The following is a 12,238-nucleotide window of genomic DNA, read 5'->3' as shown; positions in this document are numbered from 1 at the left end:
CCCCTAAATTAATTATTTTTTGGTTTTTTTAGGGAACATCAGACCCCAGGTTAGCATCCTCTTTGCGGAAACACATTTCTCATTCACAGAACTTATTTATTCCACTTCTGAACAAACAGTGCATAAAAGGGAACTTACACAGGCTGGGACAAAAGTACAAATCTTTCATGGAAAGTGTAACAGCTTCCAAACAGAGTTACAACATCCTCAAAATACATGCATTTTGATGATTTCATCCAGGTGAACTACTTTGTTCCAACTGCTCCTATATGAGCCTATAAGTTACTGCAAAAACTTTTAAAACAGTATGCATAAGCTTTGAAAGGATACTGTCAACTAATTTAAATTTCACATTAGTTAATTCTGTTTTTACCTAGGATTGACTCAATGATTTGCAAAAAATACCAAAAAAATATCCATAAACCTGACATCATTTTACATGTGGTCTACAGTTTTCTTAGCTACAGTCTACCATTTTCTTAATGGGACAAAAATAAAGATCTTTAAAATTCAAGGGGAAAAGAAACAGGTACAGCAACCAAAATAACTTTCAACCACTGCATCAATTTGACTTTTTTGTTTGTTTGTTTAGAAACAGTGTTCTTTTAAAAGAAGTTAAGGACTCGCTGGTTTCTTGGTGCAGGGTGGGTAATGGATAGAACGGCTTGCGTTTGAAAAAAAAAGTTAAATTTATCTTCACATTTGATTTGTTTGGCTTTAAATTACAAGAAAGAAAACATTAAACCCCTCAAAAGCAGTGCTGGCTATTACTAGAATAATCAATTATTTCATACAGGAAATAAAGCTTCAAAACAAAAACACATTTAGGGACACATAGTGAAAAAACACCCAAACACCTACCCCCACACAATTTGTTAGTGAATACAGTTCCATAATGAAAACACATCTGGAGATGAACTTTCTGTAAAGACTGGATTTTCAACCACTGGTTTGGGTTTGTTTGTTTGGTTTTTTTTAAGAATTTAGCTTAAGTTCAAAACTCTTTCCTTCCCTTAACCAAAAGAATATTTTCTCCATGCAAAGTTTGGTACAGTTCAATTTAATCAAATATACATTTTTTTTAATATTGCTCCTAGATGCACTACACAGCACCATAGACAAGTGAATCTCCTTCCACAAGATATTCCAGTTAAATAGCAATTTTGGACAGAAAAAGCTAGTGTTACTGGATATCATAATACACACCAGAGAGAGTAAAGGGAGAGCTCAATTACAAACACATGGGTAAACATCACCAGCCACCACAACTTTATCACAGCACTCAAAACAATGGGAGAATCTCAGTTGTTAGTCAGGTGAAAAGTCTACTCGGGGAAAGAAATACACATTGGTCCCTACCACAGGGTGAAAACCTATCACACAGCAAGCAAATTAGAAGAACAAAACTATTTCTTTTAACAACTTCCTTAGGGATGCCCGACTTGTGACTTTTGAACATTTAGCAATACTGTTATTACGCCATACACAAAGATAACTATTATCAACAATTATTTCAAGCTTTTTATTATGGATTTTATTTATATGTAAACACATGCATAAAATTTTGGTGTAAAAACTTGCTTTTCAGGCTTTAAGGTATTTTAAAATGACACATATTATCATATTATCTGAATCTATAATATTGCCAGACAGCAGCCAAAGTTTCAGTGTTATATGCCCAAAGCTGGTCCCTTAGGTGAACAGCACTGTTGACACTTGGGATTTTTTTGTTGTACTTTTCAATACTTTGAACTGAGTGCTCATTGTCTCACTGATATCATGGAAAGATTCCGATGCTGAGTGCTTTTAAGAATGATGATGTTTGGGGGTTTCTTTAGTCTCTAAATGCAGCCTAGACACTTAAAATTAAGTACTATTTGAACCATTTTTCTTATTCTCTGATTAAACGCCTCTTGGTCAGTTCTTCCAACATCTTTAAATGATGGTTCATAAATTAGAACAAGCTCCAAAAATTTTGTACTTAACACACAGTACATGATCTTTTCATAAATCTTCAAAGAAGTTAGGGGAGAGTATGGTTCCAAAGCTGCATACATATAGAACTGCACAATAAAGTCAGTAATATAAAATACTTACCTGAATTTTTCCACCACACAGCAACACTGATGCACATGCATATCCTAATTTTGTAGACTTGGGCAAGCTACCTCTGTAAAATTGTGCGCAATTTTTTCATATCCACATTCAGACACACTTACATTCAGGTCCTCCACAACCAGCACTACCATACTGGTGTTATCATTCAAGCTGCTGAACACCTTCAGTAAACACTGAAGCATGAGTAAGGGTTAACAGCAGCACTTGCTGACAAGTCCTAAGCCCTTTGCAATATGGGGAAGACACAAGTCCAGCATTATTTCATGGCTGCACTAAGTTAGGAGCTTGCCCTTGAAACAGATCATTCACAGAAGCCTACCTCAACCCACATTTACTATTTCCCCTTCTCTCCTATTCCAACAGATGACCAAAACACACGAGCTGCTACCACTCTCCTCATTGAGAGGTAGTAATCATCTGACAGTGGATGACTGCCGAACGAGAGCAGCACAAACCCCACAGAGGACTGAGACATGCCACTATTACTTTACATATATACTTTGAGCCACACTTTAAATCACTTCACATACTAGAATATCAGCATGGATAACCACTGCCAGAACATGACACAGAATCCCCTGAAGTCAACCACAGGTTCAGGTAATCATGACCTCCCTTTTTACAACATAAATGCATAATTTCCGCACCCCTCTTTGATGAAGGGACCACAGACTTAAAAAGAGGAAACAATTACAGTCATTAGAATTTCACCCAAGCATGAGATTTAATCTCAGGCCATGGTCTTGCCAATGGCTGTGGGGGTCTCAATGGAGACAAAATTGCTCTGTGGGAGAAAAAAATGCCTCGATGATGACATTAGTCAGCAAGAGAGACTGAGCTTTGTCTTCCATCCAACAGCACAGTTAAATACAAGGAAACCATTTTCCCTCCCCCTCTTCTTGATCCTAAAAAAGAAAACTACAATAATTTTGCTTCTTTCTCCGAAATGCAGTTTTTGCATGCTTTGGAAACTTTCTTCTCCAAAGCAATACTGCTGGAAGGGAAGTCTTTAATATAAGAAAAGTAGATTTAAACATGAATAAACATTTATGACAAAAAGACATTTCCCCTTGCCTATCCTGGTTAATAGAATTGCACAGTTCTATCAACAACTCTCAAACACTTCTATAGCTTTTCCTTACCCAACAGGTTCTCAAAGACCATTTCAAATTTTACATATACAGGAATCATCTCTAAAACATGCTCACCTGCTCTACAATACATTTGAAGGAAATATAAGACCAGTAAAACTTTGCCAAACAAGTCAAGGTTCCACAATTAAAAAGAGCACCTGAGATCTGAGAGTACCAGCTACTCTTATATGCCAACCATATGTTGCATCCCAAATAGGACACAAAATAAAGGAAAACTTTGGCACAGAAGACAAGAAAGTGCTACAGTGGATTCAATTAAATACACTTTTCTGGCACTGCAGAAAAAGCAGATCTGCAGTGGACAACACAATATTCATGATCCTTCTATGGCATGAAGTAAAATAAAGTAAGAAGTTTTTAAACAAAACCATAAACCCAAATGACTCATCTCTTCTCTAGAACCTGAGTGGCCTGGATTCTTACTCACGTCAACTTTTCCTATAAATCTCAAAATTCAAACTTTACTACCCCTTATCATCCTTTAGCCCCACAATGCTCCTGAATACAATTTATTAATTTTTGTTTAAGCTATCCTCTCTATTCCATTTCCTTTTCTTCCACTATTCAGCAACTCATTCTCCTGTTACATTCAACATATATATATATATATTCGTTTGTCTGGTTGCAACCACCCTTAGTGCTGGTAATGCTGATAATTACAATCTAATGTAGAATTAATCAGCTTAAGTTTGAAACAGAGATTGTAATTCAAATTGGAAGCCAACACTAACCATTTCATGTTCACTCGAAGAGATTAGATAGGCTGTGCAAGAACATTTTGGTAGAATAACTGATAAGGAGATGGGAAATAAGAATTATTGGTATTTACTTAGCCTGAAATGCTTTTTGGAAGTAAACAGTTTAAAGGAAGCACTTCAGAATGGCTATTAAATCTGAATTTTACAGATAGCACAGAGAATATTTTCTCACAGAATGCACTGTATCTTTGCAATCATAGCTATCATACGAGCTGTTCAAGTCTTTCTTTGCGGGAGCTCTCACTCAATTTTGCTCCGTTATGAGTTGTGACCCACAGAACACAATGCATTCAAGAATCCAGCTGGAAGTTACCACCACAGAACATCTGTCCTTGCTTTTCAGCTTGCCAGGCCAAACTTAGGGTTCCCAGACAGCAAACAACTAGCTGCCACACAGAGAAACAACCTTTTATTCCACTTAACGGACTTTAACAATGACAATGTGGGGGTTTGGTTTGCTTGCTTAGCTAGAAGATGTCGCATGTCTGCTTTACAATTGTAACCTAGATTTTTCCATCTGCATTTTGTTTTTCTAGGGGTTTTGATAAACATTACCTTACAACAGTCATCCAAGAACATACATTATTACTTCTAGTACAAACAAAAAAACCAGAGAAACATATTAAGGAAGCTAAGTTCATGGCTCCATCAAGCTAAACTAGCTATTAGAAGTGGGTTCTATACAAAAGCAATGTATCATTCAACTTATATCCAGCATCTACTAATTGAAGACAACTTCTAAATCAAGCTGTAGAACAAATACAGTAGAACCTTATTAAGCCAGTTTGTTGATTAGTAGACCGCTGAATTGCTAAATTGCACTATTTAGTAAGCAAACATATCCATCATCAGTAAAAATATTACTTCAAAAAATGTGCTTTAAATTTATTTTGACAAGGGTAATTTTAACTATAAACATGCTTCATATTTTACAGCAATTTGTTCTAGATTTTATGCGGGTTTTTATAAGACTTCACTACATCAACTGATATTTAAAAACATCTAAAAATGGATTAATAAAGCTTGACCACTCTCCCAAACAGCTTACAAAACAATTTCAAGCAAGGAGAAACGTGAAGCAAAAGTGAAATGAAAGGGCACGTGGTTATTTGATGAATGCTTGCACACAGTATGATGGAACAAAGAAATTCTGTTTTTAAATCAATAGAAAGAATGATCAAACAGACTTAGTACCATTTCAGTGCTTGGTTATTATGTTTTCCTGAGAAGCTGTCAGGTTTTTTGTCAAATAATGAAGTGTGAATTAGCAGTTTTGTTGTATCCAAACAAGTATGCAAACAACCACTCAAAAGCTTTGTAGAAAAATTGTCCTATATTAGCAAGAGACAATTTAACGTTCAAACAAGGTTCAGTAAAGCCATTCTTGTTTAACAATCTACATTTAAGATTGAGAATTCAATTATAAATCACATCTTCAGAACGAGATATGCACTATTTTTTTTTTTTTTTAACTGAACACACGAAACAGTACATTTCTGACAGGATCCTAACAAGAAGTAGAAGAGAATGTGATTATTCACTATAACTTTTAAGATGAGAAGACAATGGCTCTCTTGCTCCCTTTTAAACTTTTCAACCATGAAAGGAAAGGGAGACTCTTCCTGCTTTGCTCTCTCATATTACTTAAAAGTTGATGTATAGTTTAGGAGCTTGTTGAACCTGTGTAACTTTAATAGGGAAATGGGCTTCAAGTCAAAAAAGCACAAGAGGGCATAGAATAGAAATAGTAGCAACCAAGTAGACTAGTCTCACTGTCACATCACTCAAAAAGCAATAATACACACAGAAATGAGAAGTGATACATAATAAATGGAAAGTTAGAACCATTAAAGTTATGATACAGATTGCTAAAAATTCCACATGAAGACCACTATTTTAAAAGTACCCTGATACACACAGAGAAAACAAGTTTCATTCTACTCAACTACTTTTGTTCGGTTATTAAATGATATGGGGTAACGGGGAAAGAAATAAAAGAATTACGTACACTAAATTCCATGGTTTCCACATCGCCAATTACTTTACAGGTTAAACTAGATAAACTTTCCATAAATGTAAAATTAAAAAAACAGCCCTTGCTATGTGGATGAAGAGTCATATCACTCATGTGCAACTTCAGTGAAAACCAGTTGTTTTGTCTCACCTGTGCTACCTGCATCTCACATAATGCATAAGACAACACCCAATATGTTTTTATTGCTTAAGGTATAAAAAACACTGTCCAAATTGTAGATGAAATAAGACTAACCTTCCTTAAAACACAGAGGATATTTTCTTTAGCAATGGGAAATTAAGCCACAGTTGCATTCCAAATCTTCTACTTAATTCTGTTTTGATTCAAAGTAAGGTCACTGCATCCACTCTGACCTGTTACCCTATGTACTTATCATTAAGATCCTGCATTGTAAGCAAATACTGCCCTCTTGTGCACTGTAATATCCACTAGACAAAGTTGCACTTTGGGGGTTGGGGAGAGGGGAGATTTTAGAGCAGCGGTATTTTTATACCAGCTGCCTTTTCTTTATGCATAGGTCCTTAATTTAAAAAGTGGCTTTCATTTAAAGTGTCAAAAATACTCCTTTAATTTGTCAGACACCTATCAGGCACCAGCCAAATTCCTTAAATTAAAAAAAAAAAAGACACTGTTTCAATTTCAAGAGAAAAAGTGTTTTCATTTACAGAAATAAAGTTTATTTATTTGCATTTTTAATACAAAGCAATGTCAGCAATTTACAAGCACCGTGAACCCAACGAGTTTAACAGGGTTTAGAAAACATTCACATTAGTGCTAGTTGAACTCTCTTGGCCCACAAGTACTTCCACAACATCAACCACTACTTCAAGGCTTGTGAATATGAATTACACGAGTTGTATTTTAATATTTTTTCACCAGAACAAGGTTCATTATTATGTTATTCTCACTTCAAGCTAGCAGCCAAAGTCCTCAAGACTCTCCAGTGACTTCTCTCTGACCAGAACAGTATCCACTGAGCAACACAAGGCACTCTTTCCTCCAGAGAACAGGTCTCCCCTCAACATATGTACTCAACAGCAAGAGGCCTCCGCATAAATTTAAGTCATCCATATATACACTCTACAACTATAAAACTCTACTTGTTTTTTCTATTCTGGATGAGTGAACAAGAACTGTATCTTCACAAAGGTGTCAACAAGCAAAAGCTGACACTGACAGAAGCGTGTTGACACTGACAGAAGTGTCTTTTCATCACAGCAATGCAAAGGTAACCCAGAGTTTACAAATCCTCTCAAAAGCTTACAACAAACTCAGCAAAACGCCTAACTGTGATAAAAATACTTTTTGTGTGTGTGCTATGTTAATGTTACAAATAATCTGCATCTGATCAAATTTGAATGCTGGTAGCAAGACCACATTTCCCTTGATCTCCCAAGACTGTTTTCATTGTACTCATTTGCATCAGCAAGACATGCTTTTGCTATGCTCATTTCCCCCTCCCCAAGCTCCTGTGCAAGTTCAAAAGTCTTGGCCCCTCCAATGTAGCAGGTATGAATTAATACCCTTCCTTAACAGAACACAGCAGCAAAGTGGAAACAGACACTGGCAAGGCAGTTTTCTTTGAAAGGAACTGCAGGGACAAATGGTGACAATGAAGCTCTAGTTATAAAGTAAAAAGGTCGAAGGTTCAGACAGGCATAAGGATTACAAAACTACAAGTTTGTCAGAATTCCCCCCTGCCCCAGTTTAGACAACCGGGGTCAAGCAGTAGCTCTCCAATTAAAACCCTATAAGGCTACTCTGTCCTTTGAACTTCATAGAGAAAAAAGACAACTTTTTTTTAGAAGTTCTTTTGAGGACCCATCTCAAAATCAAACAGATAAAGGGCATCTGACAACAGCTCACATAAAACAAACGCTGCAGTATCCCTTCACTGTGTGCATGTGGGGGGGGGGGGGGAGCTAAGATGAGGTAATCATGTTCTTCTGTATTAGTGTGCTGACCCTTTGTAGGGCATGAAATTAACCATCAGCAAGTAAAAAATCTGCTGCTGGTTAAACTACTTTGCTACGCAAAGTGGTCTTAAAATGAAATATGGGGATTGAATTTCTTCTGGCAGATTAACTCATATAACCTCTCTGCAGGCATCCCTTACTGCTGAACTCATTTGAGAAACTGTTCCAGATCCTACTGGATGCATAGGTCTGCAACAAACAAATGTAAAAGCAACTCCTATTTTACTTTGATGACATTAACATCAGCTTTGTGGAAGATCACAGCACCAAAAGTTAACAAAAGAACAGAAGCTTAAAAAAAAACAACAAAAAACAACACAGGACTGTGACAGAAACTACCCCATCTCAGTGTGAAATTTTAACAAAACACCACTCCATCTCTATAGCAATAGAACCAAGCAGTAATGATAAAAACAGCAGTATTGCATTTTGCAGTCATTCATTCAGTGCAGAAAGCAAGCATAAGGCTGCTATGTGGGGGCTTCTCACTGCTTCTGACAAGCTAAAGAATTGAACCTTAAAATTCAGTTACTCAGGTTTGTTTTCTGTTTAGCAAGTCAACTATGTATGGCTGCAAGTACAGTATTTGTTGCGTTGCTTGATACATGATAGACAGAAAAGGTCCTGCTAGAGCACAGGAAAAGTCTCGAATTATTGTAAAACAGACTTCTGTTTCGCTGATCAAAAGAATAAGACAAAAAGAAATACATGACACAGTCCAAGCCATACAGCTATCCACAATAACTTAATACCTTCCTGCCACATCAGACACACAAGAGTCTGCTGTTGAAGAATAAACCAGTATGTTTTAAATACAAGTGAAAGCCATGATGTACTAAGTCAAGTGCCTATCATTTATTACATTCTAACCTTGACTATCACCTTCCAGCTACAACTTTAAGAAAGCATCTTGGGTGGAACTGTCTGCAACATTTCCATTTCTCAGCATGCAGGTAAAAAAAAAAAAATCTTTTGATTTAACATTTGATATGTTTTGTTTTCAAGGACAAGCTTTGCAAGAAAGATGTAACCACACAGAATGAAATATGACTTCCATTTTCCATTCCATTTGGTTACTGCTGAAATATTCTGCATTCATTTAATCCTAAGGTATTGTCTCTAAATAAGCATCTTGTGAGTGACTATGAGAAGTATTTGCAAGGTCAAGCACTACCTGGTATAGCATGACAAAAATGCAATACTAGATTCAGCCATGAAAAAATCCACTTCCAGAATTAGCTAGATACAGAAATATGTTAAAGAATGGAAAATAGTATCATTTAATCTGTAAGCAGATTTATCAGCTTTGTACAGCAAAGGAGTTAACCCTTAGAGCACTCTGGGAGCACAGAAAAGATGACAGAGAAGATGGAATTGGACTAGAAGTTAGCCTGGGACATCATTGCTGAGAACAGCACCCTGGAAGAGAAAAGCTGAGATTTAAAAGAAAAACCCAAAACAAAAAAATACTGGCTTCCCTTGTGAAGCCAGTAAGGAATTCCTTGAGCTAGTTGCTTTGTGGGAGACCTGACTGAATAATGCTGGTGCTACCCAGCCACAGCAGACAGCATTTCCGTAAGATGGGGTCACTCAAAGGGGGAGCCAACTAGTTTACACCACCTTCAATTAAAAGAAAAGGGAGCTTCAGACAATAAGAGCATGCAACAACATACTTTCACACCTGTAGCTTCTACTGCAAAAGCTGCATGCACATGACTAACATATGAGAAGGCTACTTCAGAGCCCTCTGGAGTTGTCACTCCACCTTCTGATTACTTGCGTCCAGCTCCCTTTCCCACAGCCTCCTGTCTCTAGCTTTTCTGTAGGTTAACTCACATCTACAGCTATCACAGGACAATTTCAGAAGAGCAGTATTTTAGAGGTGTGAGAAATCTGAGGTGCAGAATAAATGTAGGAAGATAAAGTACTTTGCACTTACATTTTATTTAAAAACCTTATATATAGAAAAAAATCTGTAGTAACAGGGAAATCGCAGATTCCATCAAAAAAGAAAAAAGTAGCAGCATTCCTGGTTGCAAAAAAAACGCTTGGAATGGTGAACCCTGAACACTCATGATTAGGAAGCAGATGAAGACAACTTAAATTTTTAAAGTATCATTATCTGGGTGGCCTGGCTTTCCATTTCTGAAGAGCTGGAAAAGTTGGCAATATTGAAATAGTGACACCTAAACACTGAAGGATGTATCCTGTTACACAAGATATGCTATACATCAGTTTGAGTTTCACCAAACCACACTAAAACTGTAAACACCTAAATAGTCCCACAGGCACAGATCAGGTTTTATCAAGGCTTCACATTTTAAACCTGGTCATAAAAAAAAAGCATCCACTATCAAGAAGAAAACCAAAATTTCTAACTCTTGAAACCAAGTATTAACACAATACTGCATTTTCTCGACAACTCTTTCTTAATACATAGAATTGCAGTAAGTCACACAATCAAATGTTTTCACTAAGACACATAGTCATGTATAACTGGAACTAAGAGAGTTTGACATGCTTATGTGTCTGATTCGCTACCTCTAAAGAATCATTTTTGCTGGGAAGAAAACTCTATCATGCCATCTGGTCCAGTCCACTGCCCACATTTTTTTTTCTTCTCCCAACATGGCCTATCAATAAGGAAATCTAAATAACTTATTCAACCAATGTGGACAGCTATGACTAAATGCTTTGAAGTTCTTCATAAAAACAACAGGAAGCAACAAGAAGCCTATGTATTAAACAATCGCCCTAGATAAGTGTTAAAGTGATAAAAGAAGCTGTTTTTCCAATTTTTCCCACGTCCTCTTCATGAGAAAGTTTACCCCACTCAGATTAGTTGTTTCTGGCAGAAAGGAACGTCTAACTACAAGTCACTCTTCAATACATCCAAGAAAAGTTACCGTTTGCCAAAGTAAACTTTGTTCTTTAGAACATAAAGAGGTGCTTGCAATTACTTAAGAATGACAGCTGACTGTAAAGTACAAAAGAAGACCAAAAGACCACAGGTTTCTTCAACTGAGCACACAGCCACTCCTCCCATGCAGCTGTAGAGCACACATTAATGGTACAGACCACTTTACTGCTGTTGAAATCCAGCAATAGATAAATGTTTATTATCCTACCCAAAAGAAATACAAACAATACAATGCAGTTACTGCTAACACCATTTACAAATACTACATCTGTTCAAAAAGGGGTTAAGCCATACATCCTGAAAAGTAACTTGGTCTGAACCTCAGTCTAGCTGAGAAGAAACATACTGCATTACAAAACTACCACCTAGTTGACACTAAAGAGACACCAGCAGAGGAAATGCATAGGAACTGAACTTTCAGAGGTTCCTGTAGTTGCAGTTTACCAACCTGTGACTATTTTAAACAGCCTGCAGCTGCAACTCCATTATATCCTTAGTCAAGCACCAACCACCTCTTAACTCTTTTCATAAGAGATGGAAGGGGGAGGTGTTATTTCTCATAGAACAAGGTGCACTAATTTAAAATGAGCTCTAATGCAAACCAGATTAACCTTCCGATATCATCTACAAAGACGAGAACGGAAAGTTACTAAAATCCACAAAATTATTTCTAAACGCAAGATTATCATTTTAGAACTCCCCAGTCTCTCCAAGACAAAAGTTTGGCACGCGCCTGTCCAGCAAGCACGCCACAGCTCTCAACCATAGGGAATATCAAACTCTGACAGCTTTAAGAAAAGAGAAAAGAGAAATTAATACTGCCCTTAAAAACCACAAACACAAGGTCTCCGCACACAATAAAGAAAACTTTCTTTTCAAGTAAGCGTAAGAAAACCGAGCAGGCCTGACCGTCCGAACAATTCACCGATACAGACTGCTTTTCTACGAGTACTGGCGTTTTATTGGAGGGACAATTACGAAGAAGCACAACAGAGTCCGGAGGCCTGCGAAGAACCTGACGCCCCGACTCACGCCTTCCACTCGGCGGGCACGGCCAGGCAGCCGCAGACCGCGGCGCCCCGACTAGCACAAGGGAAGCTCCCAGCACAGACAGGCTCAGGCGGGCAGGGGCAGCCCCGCTCGCCTCACGGCGGGAAGCCGGGACCTCGCCGAGGGCTGAGGCGCCCCGAGGCACCGGGACGGCCCCGCCAGGCGCCCCAGCACCCCGGCGGGGGCCTCTCCGCCACCGGGGCCGGGCAGGGGTGGCCACCGCCGCT

The 12,238-nt window shown here is 37.8% G+C and overlaps 1 protein-coding gene across 1 annotated transcript in view; it reads right to left on the bottom strand.

Moving 5' to 3' along the window:
* Positions 1-12,238, bottom strand: part of EEFSEC (eukaryotic elongation factor, selenocysteine-tRNA-specific) — a 129,622-nt gene that overhangs the window by 117,078 nt on the left and 306 nt on the right. The window lies entirely within an intron of this gene.

This window comes from Haliaeetus leucocephalus, unplaced genomic scaffold (genome assembly GCF_000737465.1).
Source record: "Haliaeetus leucocephalus isolate CR32 unplaced genomic scaffold, Haliaeetus_leucocephalus-4.0 Scaffold2, whole genome shotgun sequence".
Lineage (NCBI taxonomy): Eukaryota > Metazoa > Chordata > Aves > Accipitriformes > Accipitridae > Haliaeetus > Haliaeetus leucocephalus.
The sequence above is the reverse complement of the archived record's forward strand: the minus strand, read 5'-3'. Positions and strand labels throughout refer to the sequence as shown.